Raw genomic sequence first — 13,778 nt, forward strand, 5'->3', positions numbered from 1 at the left:
AAAAAAAAAAAGTTCAAAACGATGACAAAATTTGCAATTACATTAATTATAAAGACTGGAACAGTGTGGTTAATTTTGAACTAATATAAAACTATATAAAGTCAATATTGTTAATGCTGAAGATGAAACCATACTTAAAAGGATGAAAATTAACATGAATGAAATCTAATTAAATTCCATGAAACCAATATCAAATAAAGTGGTATATACCTTTTTAATTTTTACGACTAATCAGAAGCTTGTACCTTATCTTAGTATGTAAGTTCTTATGGCACGTTAATAAATCCTTAATATATAGTATCAACTTCCTAAGATTTTATGATGTATCAACAACTTCAATTCAGTAACTGTCAGTTAAACATGCATATTCGTTGGGCAGGCCTCGTAACCCCTTCTGTCCGGGCCGCCAATCCCTCCGCCAAGGTAAGTAGTTCCATCCGAAACAGCTGACCGAAAAAACAGCTGACGAACAGCTGACGACCTCGTGTGCCCCGATGCGCGACCCCAAGGCCGACCCAAGAAGCCATGCGACCTTCCCAGTCGCTTCTTGCTGTCCTTCCCGGACATGGCTTCGTCCTCATGCCCTCCGCGACCCTCTCGCGTATCCCACTCACGAACAGTTTGCTGCGGTCAATCCAGTCTCTTTATATCATGTATTGCAATTATGTGAGGACGAAAGGTCATTGTTAATATTTTTAATGAAAATGAAATTTTCATTATTAAATGAAGTTTATTGTATACTTACCGAACAATTATAGAGCCGTGATTTCCACGAGCGGCAGGATACTAAATTCAAATTTAGCGCGTCGGCGTCGCCAACACTGGTGGTGATGACGTCATCTCCCTCCACTCGCGGGAGAACCAGGTACAACTGCCCAGGTGAATCCAATTCTTTCTGCCCGTCCGTCCACCTAAGGGGAGGAGGGTGGTATAATCATAATTGTTCGGTAAGTATAACAATAAAACTTCATTTTAATAATGAAAATTTCATTTTTATTGTAGTGTCTTACCGAACAATTATAGAGCTGATTACACATTTATGGGAAAGGTGGGAATTCAGTGGACCACTAGTATTTTTAAATGGTTACATTTATTGCAATACCAGTAAACACTCAAGGTGTCTGTTGTACCTTACCTTGGTAAGAGAGCTACAGCAGACTGTTACTACTGCCTCTGGTCGGTGCTCTTCTTACTATTGTAGAGGAATTGGAATTTGACCAAAGTTATCCTCTACAGGAGTGGAATCCTTCCGTAGTTCAAGCGAGTCAAGGCTGACTGACGGAGGATAGTAACAACAAAGATTGCCCTTGCCCTGGGCTAAGACCAGAAATTCAATCATACAAAACATTTGTCACCAAACACCACCGATTTAAAAACATATATACCCCAACCATTGTAAAATCTGACCTAACAGACTGGTGAGTATCCCAGGTACTCAGTACCACCGCAGCTTCCCTTGAACTCGACAACCTATTCAAGGTGAAAACAAAGTTAGCATAGAGGTGACGACCCCTGTGCCGTTTCTCCCAACACCATGCCAGAAACCGCCACCGGACCTAACGTTTTACAATTGCTCGAAACCGTTTCTATCTCTTTGAGATAATGACTCGCAAAAACCGAATTCGATCTCCAGAACGTGCTCTGAAGAATCGAAGCTAAAGATAAATTCTTTCTGAATGCTAAAGAAGTTGCCACTGCTCTAACCTCGTGAGCTTTAACTCTCAGAACGGAAAGATTGTCGTTCTCGGACTGCGAGTGAGCTTCCCTGATAAGCTCTCTAATAAAGAACGATATAGCATTCTTAGAAAGAGGACGAGAGGGATTTTGAACCGAGGTCCAGAGCTTAGAAGATTGTCCTCTAATACCCTTAGTGGCAAACAGATACTGCTTAATAGCCCTGACTGGACATAAGAGCCTTTCTTCCTCCTCATGTCCAACCAAATCAGATAAGTTCCTTACCACAAAACTCCTCGGCCAAGGATTATAAGGATTCTCATTTTTGGCTAGAAAGGTCAAAGATACCGAAAATACAGCATTGCCTTGAGAGAAACCGACTCTTTTGTCTATAGCGTGCAATTCGCTGACACGCTTAGCAGAAGCTAGTGCAATAAGAAAAAGTGCCTTCTTAGTCAAGTTCCTGAGTGAAGCCGACTTCAAAGGCTCAAACGGTGGCCCCATGAGGAACTTAGCACCACATCTAAGTTCCAAGTCACTGTATCTTGCGGGAGCTTAGTGGTTTCGAAAGACCTAATGAGGTCCGACAGATCTGAATTGGAGGAAATATCCAAACCTCGATGTCGAAAAACCGAAGAGAGCATGGCTCTATATCCTCTGATCGTCGAAGGAGCCAGTTTTCTTAGAGTTCCTAAGAAATAGAAGAAAATCTGCTATTTCTGTTAAAGAGTCGCAGAAGTAGAGACTTTAGCACTTCTACACCACTCTCTGAAGATTCTCCACTTCCCTTGATAGAGTTTGTTAGAAGACTCTCTCCTACCACGAGCGATAGCTTCTGCAGCTCTTCTTGAAAATCCTTTCGCTCTGACAAGATTCCGGACAGTCTGAACCCTGTCAGAGCTAGAGCGGACAAGTTTTGGTGGAACCTCTTGAAGTGCGGTTGTTTGAGAAGCCACTTCTCTGGAGGAAGAAGTCTGGGGAAGTCTACTAACAAACTGGAGAAGGTCCGGGAACCACTCTTTCCTGGGCCAAAAGGGAGCGATTAACGTTAGTGTTACATTGCTGTGCGACATGAACTTGTTCAGCACCTCTCTTATTAGACCGCACGGAGGGAATGCATTAGCTTCCAGACCCGACCAATCCAACAGCATTGCGTCCACCGACCAAGCTAGAGGATCTGGGACTGGAGAACAAAAGAGAGGAAGACGGTTGTTCCTTGATGTCGCGAACAGGTCTATTGACGGTCGTCCCCAAAGGCGCCAAAGTTTCTGACAAATCTTGTTGTCCAAAGTCCACTCCAGAGGTAACACTTGCTGTTGACGACTTAACTCGTCCGCCAGAACGTTCATCTTTCCCGGAACAAATCTCGGGACTAGCTGAACCTTCGCTTCGTTTGACCACAGGAGGAGATCCTTGGCTACTTCGTACAGAGAGAAAGACTGAGTCCCCCCCTATTTCCGCACGTACGAGAGAGCCGTGGAGTTGTCGGAATGCACTGCCACTACTCGAGCCTTCTACTAAACTCCGAAACTGTCTGAGCCCCAAGAAAATTGCTACAGTTCCTTTACATTTATGTGGAACTTCTTCTCCTTCTCCGACCAAGCTCCTGAAGTCCGTTGATTTCCCAGTAGGGCTCCCCAACCTGTGTCCGATGCGTCGGAAAAGAACTGTAGGTTCGGGAGGATGGGTCGTAAATCTAACCCTTCTTCCAACCTTGCTCGAGAAGAGCCACCACCTTAGGTCCTCTTTTATTTGATCTGTGACAGGAAAGGTAATCGAGTCTGGTTGTGTCCTTCCTGCACCAAGAGGCTCTCAGGAAAAACTGCAGAGGTCTCATGCAGTCTTCCCAACGTCACAAATTTCTCCACTGACGTCAATTTGCCCAGAGCCTCATCCACTGATTGGCAGAACTTACCTTTTTGTCCAAGAACTCCTGAACTGTCTCCAGACAGCCTTGAAAAACCCTCTTCGGGGACAGAAAAGCTCGAAAAACCTGAGCATTCAGAATCACCCCAAATAAAGGATGCTCTGAGATGGAACCAACTGGGACTTCTGTTTGTTGACCAGAATTCCTAACTTTCTGGCAAGATCCAGAGTTGTTCCAAGGTCCTTCATGCACCGACTCTCTGATTCCGACCGGAGAAGCCAATCGTCCAGATAGAGGGAGATTCTTACTCCTAATATGTGCAGCCAGCTTCCTATCGGGATAGAACCCTGGTGAAAACTTGAGGATCGGTCGCTAGTCCGAAGCAAAGCGCCCGAAACTGAAACACCTTGCCTTCGAACATGAACCTCAGGTACTTCCGAGATTCGCGATGTATCGGAATGTGAAAATAAGCGTCTTGCATGTCCAGAAGAGACCATCCAATCCCCCTGTCTGATGGACTCCAGACCGACCGAGTGGTCTCCATATGAAATTTTGTTTTCTGGACATGCAAGTTCAGGGCGCTCACATCCAAAACCGGCCTCCAGCCCCCTGATGACTTGGGAACTACGAAAAAGGCGATTGTAAAAGCCTGAGGAAAATCCCCTTCGCTTCTATCTGTTTCTATCGCTTCTTTGAGAACAAGCGCTTCCACTTCTGCGGCTAGCGCCAGAAATTTGTCTGAGCCCGGAGAGTATGCCTGGAATGGAATTGGCACAGGTGAGCGAGGGAGGTGAAACGAGAGGAATACGATAGCCGAACTTGAGTACTTGCACTACCCAGGCTTCTGCTCCTCTGTTTTTCCCATTCCTCACAAAACATAGCCAGCTTGGCTCCCACTGGTTGGCATGAAGAACCGAGCTTTCATTTGGAAGGTTTGTTAACCTTGGCCGAGGCCTTAGACTGAGGTCGCCAATTCGACTTTGGCCGAAAGAAGCGCTTGGGTTTTCTCCCTCCCTCGAAAAGGCACTTGGCCAGAGGAGAAACCGAAGGAACAGTCTCCACAGGAGCTTTAGGTCTCTTAGTATACTGTGCCAGTTAAATCCGAAGTAGATTTCTTATCTAGCGCAGACGAAATTGACAACACTACATCGTCTGGAAAGAGGTTATCTTTCACAAACGGAGCAAACAATAGAGCAGACTTCTGTTGGGAAGTAACCCTTTTAGAAGCAAAGGAGCACCAAAGTTGCCTATTCTTAAGGGTACCAAAGGCGATGAGCGAAGCTAACTCATCACATCCATCCCTAATGGATTTGTCCGCACAGGACAGAACACCAATCCAATCCTCCGCTAACTCCTGAGAAAGAGAAGGACAATCTTCGATCTTGGCCGCTAAAGCGCCAATAGTCCAATCCAATGGAAGCTAAGACTTCCAAAAGTTTAAATTGATTCTTTACAACATGGTCCAACTCAGCGCTGTAAAGAAAACTTTCGCTGCGGCGAAAGCAGATCTTCTAGAGGAGTCGATTAAACTGGAGAAGTCTCCCTGGGAGGAGGCAGAAACTCCCAGAGAAGGAGCTTCCCCAGTTACATAAAACCTATACCTCTTACGAAGCAACTTAGAGGGAGGGTAAGCAAAAAGAGCCTTCCCTAAGTCTCTTTTCATAGACATCCATTTTTCAGTCTCTTTCAACGAATGTCCTAACCGCTTTAGATAGAACAAGTTTTGGGAGGAGAGGGTCTGAAGTTTTTCCCTCCTCATCAAAAAGTCGAAGTTGGGGAGCGAGGAGCCGCTTTCTCAAAATAATCTGGATAAGATACCAGAAGAAATCTAAGGAGACGTGAATAACACGAGAGGTGATGAGAATCCTCCTCCTCTACTTCTTCTTCATTCTCCGATACCGCCGAAGAAGTAGACGGAACTACAACCGGATCTGAAGGTTTCGAACCACCCTTGGACACATTCATCAGTTGGTTAACATCTCTAACTGCTTGCGCAAAGGCGCCAGAGACGAATCAAAAACAGTTAACGTAGGCTTGGGAAGAGCCTAAATGTTCAGCATGGAGGCGGAAAAACTACTTGCGCCTCGCTCTGAGCCGCCGAAATTCGAGGCGAAACAGGCGCATCGCGTAAAAGACGAAAAAGCGCCTAAAGAAAAACACCCTTAGCTGCTAGCTAACTGCGCTAAAACCACAATCTCTACTAGTATATGGAGCCGAAAAAGGCACAGATTGAGGCGACGAACGAGCCGCTAACGCCGCGGCCGCAACCCTACTCTCAGGCTCCTTATACCGCTTGACTGGAGGAGGCAAAGAATCGGCGCCTGAACGCCTCTTTAAGGGACGCGAAACGGGCGAATCTCGCCAAGAGCGCCGCGCGACCGGAGACGAATCGCTTGAATCATTCGAAAGGCGTCTGACCGCAACACCTTTCCAACGCTTAACCGAGCCCTGTTGAAGCGCAACAGGCTCAACAAGAGAGGCGGCGCCTGTCTGTGGGCAAATCCCCGATCGACTCCCTTGGACTTCCGGTATGTCTTCTCCCCGGTGCGGGGGAGCTGGACAGTGACCTTTGTCTAGGAGACGTGTCAGGACAGACAGACGCACCCTCAACTACACTCTTACCTGAACCGCTTTCTCCAAAACGTCTCAACTGAATTACCAAGTTGCAAAACCGTATTCGCTAGTACCGAAAATTTCTGATCTAACCTCGATTCCAGACTGGCAATGGTGTGGAAGAAACTACACGGGAAGCCGGAGAAGTGGGATTAGTAGGAGGAATAGGAGGTGTAGTTAAAGGAGACATAACAATTTGAGGAGAAACAGAAGGAACAGAAGCATCGCAAGACGAAGCAGAGCTAAGTCTACTTTCCCTAAGCGCTGCTTTTCTAATTCTGTCTTTAGCTAATTTCTCCGAGTATGAACTAAAAAACTTCCATTGAGAATCAGTCCAATCATTACACTCGTTACATGTTCGATCTGCTGAACAAACCTGTCCCCTACACTTAACACATTTAGTGTGAGAATCATATTCTAACTTGGATAATCTAGTTTTACATCCTGAGATGCAAAACCTAACTCCCGACGGACTATAATCCGACATGGCAACGCCTAAATAAAAAGCAAAATAACAACAAACGCCAAAAAAGAGTACTTCACCAATTCCGAAGATCAATTCCACAAGAAAAAAAGCGAAGCAAAGTCATCCAACCGCACCGACCACCGATGTTCACCGGACGCCGCAGGAAAAGAATTGGATTCACCTGGGCAGTTGTACCTGGTTCTCCCGCGAGTGGAGGGAGATGACGTCATCACCACCAGTGTTGGCGACGCCGACGCGCTAAATTTGAATTTAGTATCCTGCCGCTCGTGGAAATCACGGCTCTATAATTGTTCGGTAAGACACTACAATAAAAAGTGGCCTTATTGGCGATTTCAGCGGTCAGTGTAATAAGTGTGATGAAGGCACATTCGCCCTGATCAAGCATGGCGAAACATTCCAGTGGCGGTGTAACGTTCGAAGATGTCGGAAACTGAAAGCAATTCGGAATGGCTCCTTCTTCTCTGGGTCACACCTATCCTACAAGACTATTTTGGGCTTGATCCATTGCTGGCTTTACAAACTTCCCCAGACATATGTAAAGATGAGTCTGTGTATAGGTTCCGACCATACCATAGTTTGATTGGTACAATTTCTGCCGGGAAGTTTGTATTGAGATTTTTGGGCAGGACAAACCGATTTTGGTGCAGGACAACCGGAAAATTGGGGGCCAGGACACATCGTGGAAATTGACGAATCCAAATTTGGGAAGAGAAAATTCCATAAAGGTAGACGTGTCGATGGTTGTTGGGTCCTTGTGGGATTAGATCGCGAAACAAAGGACACATTCTTTCAAGTTGTTCCCGATAGATCTGTAGAAACACTCCTCCCAATTTTAATTGAAAACATTCATCCAGAGTCAACCGTAATTTCAGATTGTTGGAAATCCTACCACACGTTAAGTCAGCATTTCAAAACACACCTTAATGTAAATCATTCACTACATTTTGTTGATCCCAATGATAAACGCATACACACAAACACAATAGAATCCACATGGCGGGTCTTGAAACGAAATGTTTTGCCTAGAAGTGGTACAGTAAAAACATTATATAGTTCATATTTTTCCATGTATTGCATTAAGAAGCGTTACCTTTCAAATGTAGATTGTCCTTTTAAAGCATTTTTAGAATTAGTTAAACGTGCATATCCATTAAATAGAGTAGTTTCAACACCCGTTAAAATGCGGTCTAATTCCACTGAAACGCAACAATCATTGATAGATCGCTCTACCCAAACGGATCCGTTTAAAACACGAGTGTTTGTCCCCCCAATTTCATCCGGCCTGATCCCGCCAAAATCACTCCAGCCAGCTCCGAAGAGAGGAAGGTTCGAACCGTCCGAATTGTCTGACGATTCCGATTTCCAGCTTTAGTTCTACCCGTCCGACTTGTCTGCCGATTTCCGATTTCGACTCCCCGATTTCCAACCCAACAAAGGTAAGTCCGGTTTTATACTTTTTTTTTTTTTTTTTTTCAGATCATACGAGCTTGCTCGATTCAATTATCTGTATTTTTTTTCTAAGTAGGCCAACGAAAAGTGTTAGTCCACCCGTTCTAACTCGGCTTAGGTGGGTTCGTTTCGTTACGGTCATTTTTAGTTAGGTACGTTCGTTTTTTTTTCTATGCAACCACAGCCGTTATCAATGTAAATGCGTTATTTTAATTATTTTGTCCAAATTAAGCACGCCATTGTTATTTCCGCTATGCTGAAGTCAGGCACGCTCAACACATCCGAACATTCACGTCCGCTAGAAGTCACGTGTTCGAACGCAGTCCATGTGTTCGAGCAAACAACGTGGCCGTGACTTTAACCAATGTATTCTCGGAAATATTCATTTTGTTTAGTTATCAGTAAGGATATACGGTGCCAGCCATATGTATGGACAAGTTATATTGGTTAGATATTTATTAATTGTTAACTTACTACACAGGGGGGTCCAGCCCTGGCCAGGTAAGGACATGCAGACTTAGTTTGGTTAGGTAGGTTCCATTGGTTAGGTAGCAATCACTGTTAATATACTATATCTGGGGGGTCCAGGGGGCGAAGCCCCCCGGCCAGGTAAGGACGTGGACACTAACTATGGTTAGGTTGGTTCCTTTGGTTAGGTAGCAATCACTTAATATACTATACTGGGGGGTCCAGGGGGGCGAAGCCTCCCGGCCAGGTAAGGGCACGCGGCCTAAGTTTGGTTAGGTTGGTTCGTTTGGTTACGATCACCGGAGCTCCTACAGTTTAGTTGGAACAGAGCTCCTACAGTTTAGTTGGAACCGGAGCTCCTACAGTTTTAGTTGGAACAGGAGCTCCTACAAGTTTAGTTGGAACAGGAGCTCCTACAGTTTAGTTGGAACAGGAGCTCCTACAGTTTAGTTGGCCACGTGTTCCGTCTGCCAGGGTTTCGTGGTTTTCCTTTTTCATTGTCGTCGTCTGCCTCTCTCCCCACCCAAAAAACCCAAAAAACCCCGGTTTCCCAATCGGTCCCCCCCTACTTACCGTTTTCATTTACTTTTAACCAAAACTCGTGTGTTCTTCCCCCACCCAAAAACGGTTCCCAATAGGGTCCCCCATTACCGTTTTTTTAGGTTTTCGGGTTTTCCAACAATACAGTTTTCAAAACTAGCGCCAAAACAAACGGCCGCCATCTTTGTTTGTATTCATCCGCCGATGCTCTGGCAGAAAGTACTCTTGGCCGACGAATCTGCAGGCGCTCCAAATTAGGTCCATATTAACAGCATGTTTCCCATATTGAACGCACTACTGACTGCTGCACTGCCTTACTAGCTAAGCTTCAAATCTTTGAATCTTTTCGGAGCTCTTTTCAGGGCCGATTCGATCTTTCGTAACCTACGGATATACCATTTCTGGAACTTTGCCTCTTCATAGACGTCTATATGCCTCAGGCGGTAAACAAGGGTTCGCGTATGCGCAATACACTGCCGTACCAACTATCCATCGTAATCAGGGATACGGCTGCCGTACCAATATCCAGTTCGTTAATATTATTTACCTGCATACAGCATTTAACAGTCAACAAACACAATGAACAGTTTCATATAACTATTAGATAGTAAGCAGAAAGAGACGGGGGTTCATGAGTTACTTGGGGTGGCGGGGGGTTGTGGACAGTCCAGGGCCCGGCCTGGCTAGGACACTGCTTCTAAGGTTAGGTTAGGCAAAGGTATGTCCGGTTAGGTCATATTCCCTCTGAACTGTATTTAACAACCGACATGGACATAATGAACAATTTTACTGTATTTACCTGTATACAAAACGTCACCTCATGACAAACGAGCACTCTTGTTTATGGTTTCTGACACTAACTACCTTAACTTTAATTTAATAAAAGCTGGGTTAAATATTAAAAATCAGACCCCATACAGTATTTTAAACATGGTCTAGCTACATCGCGTTTATGCGAGGGTTAATTACATTTACTCAAACACGTAAACAACCAACATTAGCAATGACCAATTTCCCTTCATTATTTAGCTGTAAACTGCATTTAACAACCAGCATGAAACGGTCGGAACAATTTTGTTTTTTCTTTAATATTTACCAGTACTACCGGTATGCTGCATTTTTAAAAAAGATAATACCAAATGAAATTCAGTCCCTAGGCCTATGAACAAATATAGGCCTAACTGATAATGAACGACATAAAAAATTACAAATTACATGAAGTAGACAAACCCTCTCCCATTCTATATACCTAGTAGATGTTAATGTATAATTATAACACAAAAACACGGAATGCCAAATGCTGCTCAGGACCGCCGCTGAAACTGACGCAACAATAACGGCGGTTACAGACACCGAAGACTGCCACTTGTCACTTCACGACGAAAAACGAGCCGAGCACCCTGTGGTAGTTTCTGGGGAGTAACCAGGCACATGACCGAGCAAAATATACAGAAACAATCGCCGATCGAGGTGTGGTTACAGCACGATCTATCGAGCTCTTTAGACCTATACACGGAAGAAACGTTGGCGATGCTTGCGAATAAATGAAGGGCTTTCCATTCCGGGAGGGGGATGACACAGGAAGCTATAATACTGCCACTTCCCACTTCACATCGTCCCGGTCGCCCGTCCATTGCGTTCCCTCAAGCGCGCTTAATAAATCCACACTTGAAACACACACACACGCATCCCGACAGGCATGAATGCACTACAATCCTATGAAAAAAATATACGCAAGTTTCCTTATAAACACGCAATCTCCATCAACATAAAGCTTCTTTTCCAGACCGATATAGAAAATCGACGTACCAAACGGCAATGGCGTCTAGTCTCACAGGACCGAATGAACGGCAGACTGAGACTATCGTTTTCGTTCGCCGATCTCCAATGCCGAGCCGCCCAAGCCTCCTCTCACAGGACCGAATGAACGGCAGACTGAGACTATCGTTTTCGTTCGCCGATCTCCAATGCCGAGCCGCCCAAGCCTCCTCTTTCCCTACGACGGTGCGACAAGTGTTGCCATCCGGGCGGAAAATGTAGCCAATATAGCCAAAAAATTTTGCTCGCAATATGTCTTTTTTTTTTTTTTTTTTTCCTCCTTCTTCTTCTTCTTCTTCTTCTTCTTCTTCTTCTTCTTCTTCTTCTTCCTTGCTTGCCGAGTTGATGACGCTCCTGTATCACGTGCAGTGAGTGTGAGCGGATGCTTTCCATATATCTCTCTAATTATCTATCTACTATCCATCTATATATCTATTTATGTAGCATTTTTTCAGTATTTTCATTGAATTTTCAACTAACAGACGGCAGAGAGTGGTTGTTTATAGGCTCTACAGTGACAACAGGGATGTAATCTTTGGTATTTTCTCATGTCAGAAAGCTTAGTCCACTATTGTTGAACTAATTTACACGTGATAGTATAAAGCATGGACTAGAAAACAGACTGGTTGATTTTGCAGATGATTGTAGTTATATGGTTGGGAATTTTATTTACAGATATTTAGGTAAAAATAGTACACATTGCGAACTGAGGAAAATAAGATTGAATCTTAACAAAACTCAAATTATGATTGCCATTAGGTCTAGAAAACTGGATTTCCCCCGCCCCGATCTCTTATTGAAATTTCCTATAACCAACTCGTTCAAAATTATAGGTGGCATTATGCCTAACGGTATTTCACATCTGAGAAACACAACTTTTCCTCAGTTATACACACACAGTAGTGTATTGGGAGTCCTTCACGGTTTCTGAATGACTGTCCATCATTAAAAAAGTTTTCATTCTTTTAGCCTGGTGTGTTTTGTATACTATTCGTCAATTTGGCCTTCAGCAGCTGACTCGCTCCGTAAACTGTTTGATAAAGCTTGACTTCATTAAATTTCTTCTTTCACATCTTAGTACTATTCATTAGCAACCTCGTTTGATTAGCTCATTATGCATAATTCATACAAATGTGCATAGTTCAGTGATCATCTTTTTCATTATAAATTATCCTTGTCTATACGATGATACACCGCATCGTACTAGACATGTGATCCCTAGGAGGGTAGCGCATCCAGTGCACTTCTCAAGGTGCACTGAAGTAGGCATTGCTCTAGGTGAGTCTAGGTTCTTTGCATCGTCTCCTCGGCCCCTAACTACAGCCCCTTTCATTCCACTTACTGTATCTCCGTTCATATTCTCTTTCTTCCATCTTACTTTCCACCTTCTTCTAACCAACACAGTGCAACTGCTAGGTTTTTATCATGTTACACCGTTTTACTCAGAATTTCCGTTTCAGCGCTGAATGCCCTCATAGGTCCTAGTTTTTGGCCTTTGGCTTAAATTCCATATTCCATTTCATTCCATTCCACAAGACATGTCGTTAATCCTCACAATCTTGCCTTAACCACATATGGGAAATTAGGTGCAAATGCATTTTTAAGTGGTCAGGCTGGTATGAGTCGCATCATAATTATTCAGGCACTTTACCTCTGTTTTTTTCCACTGTCGTTTCCTTTGTATAGTTTATTCTTTACTTCTCAGCTTCTGTTTCCATAATTGGCTTCATTACATAATAAGAGTCCTAGAGCTCTGCATCATCTTGGGTACAGCTTGGCTAATAATAATAATGTTAGTATAAATAATGATAAAATATAGAGAAAAAAGGGTTACAATGCCAAGTAAGCAAGATAACAGAAACATCGACAGGCGAATGAACTGTGGGGTTTTAAGACCAGGAAGTGGGTGAGCAGATCAAGTTTTTTTATGAAAAAAAAAATGAAATTAAAAGGAAAATGCTTTATGTGGTATGTACACAGACGTAGGAAAACGTTGTATTAGAATTCGCAGAGAAGCATTGCAGACGGTGCTGATATTGTTTAGTACAGGAGGTAAGGTTTCGAGAGCAATCAAAAGTTTTGATATTGGAAATAAAACATGTTTTATGAAGTGTTTTATGGGCATCAGTGTAAAGTAGATAAGAAAATACTTTGTGAATGGAGTGTAAAATGGTTACCGTTTGCAGATGACACCATAACACAGTACTGACATAGGGCAGCGAGAAAACACTGCAAAAGTAGCCTAAAACTAGACCGATTTCATAGAAGGTTTCACGTTGACATTTTACTAGTGGATAAAGATTCCAGACCAAAGTGGTTCTATCTGGTTTTGCTGGAGAGGACTACATCGAATTAGAACTATCCCGTCTTCCGCGTCGCACTTCTAGGCTGACATTTATGCAAAAGAAAAAAAAATATCATGCCCTAAGGTCACTTCTACTATGATTAACCAAGAAGCTTAGAAGCTTACTTGCAGGATAGTACTAGTACCTAGTTTTCCTTGATTAAGTCCAAGAGCCGTTTGTAAACTTCTATTAATAGACCGATGTTTTTGTCAGCCAGTGTTGTGCATCTCGAGACAGCGTGATCCGAGAAAGTAAAACCGTCCTGTTTGACCTGAAATTAATGAGAAGCTCTGATTATTATTGATGAATCAGGGATATATCAACCTTGAGGTGGAAAACTTAGATATCTTCATGGCAACATCGTCAGCCTGTCGACACCTTTGTGCCTTTGTATATGCTGTGGCATTTCTTTTGTGTAACCATTACATCTCTTCTTGTGAATTCTGAACATTTTCAACAGCTCCGCGACACTGTCAACAGGGCATCTCTCTCTCTCTCTCCCTCTCTCTCTCTCTCT

At 43.7% G+C, this 13,778-nt stretch overlaps 1 protein-coding gene across 3 annotated transcripts in view; it reads right to left on the reverse strand.

The window, feature by feature from the left end:
• Positions 1–11,010, reverse strand: part of LOC135221046 (transmembrane protein 53-like) — a gene marked incomplete at its 3' end in the record, with an annotated part of 30,451 nt that extends 19,441 nt beyond the window's left edge. Inside the window, 1 exon segment of one of the 3 annotated variants that reach the window (XM_064258778.1) lies at positions 10,908–11,010. 3 annotated transcript variants of the gene reach the window in all.
• Positions 11,011–13,778: the final 2,768 nt, after the last annotated feature.

The sequence above is a fragment of the Macrobrachium nipponense genome, chromosome 2, assembly GCF_015104395.2.
Source record: "Macrobrachium nipponense isolate FS-2020 chromosome 2, ASM1510439v2, whole genome shotgun sequence".
NCBI lineage: Eukaryota > Metazoa > Arthropoda > Malacostraca > Decapoda > Palaemonidae > Macrobrachium > Macrobrachium nipponense.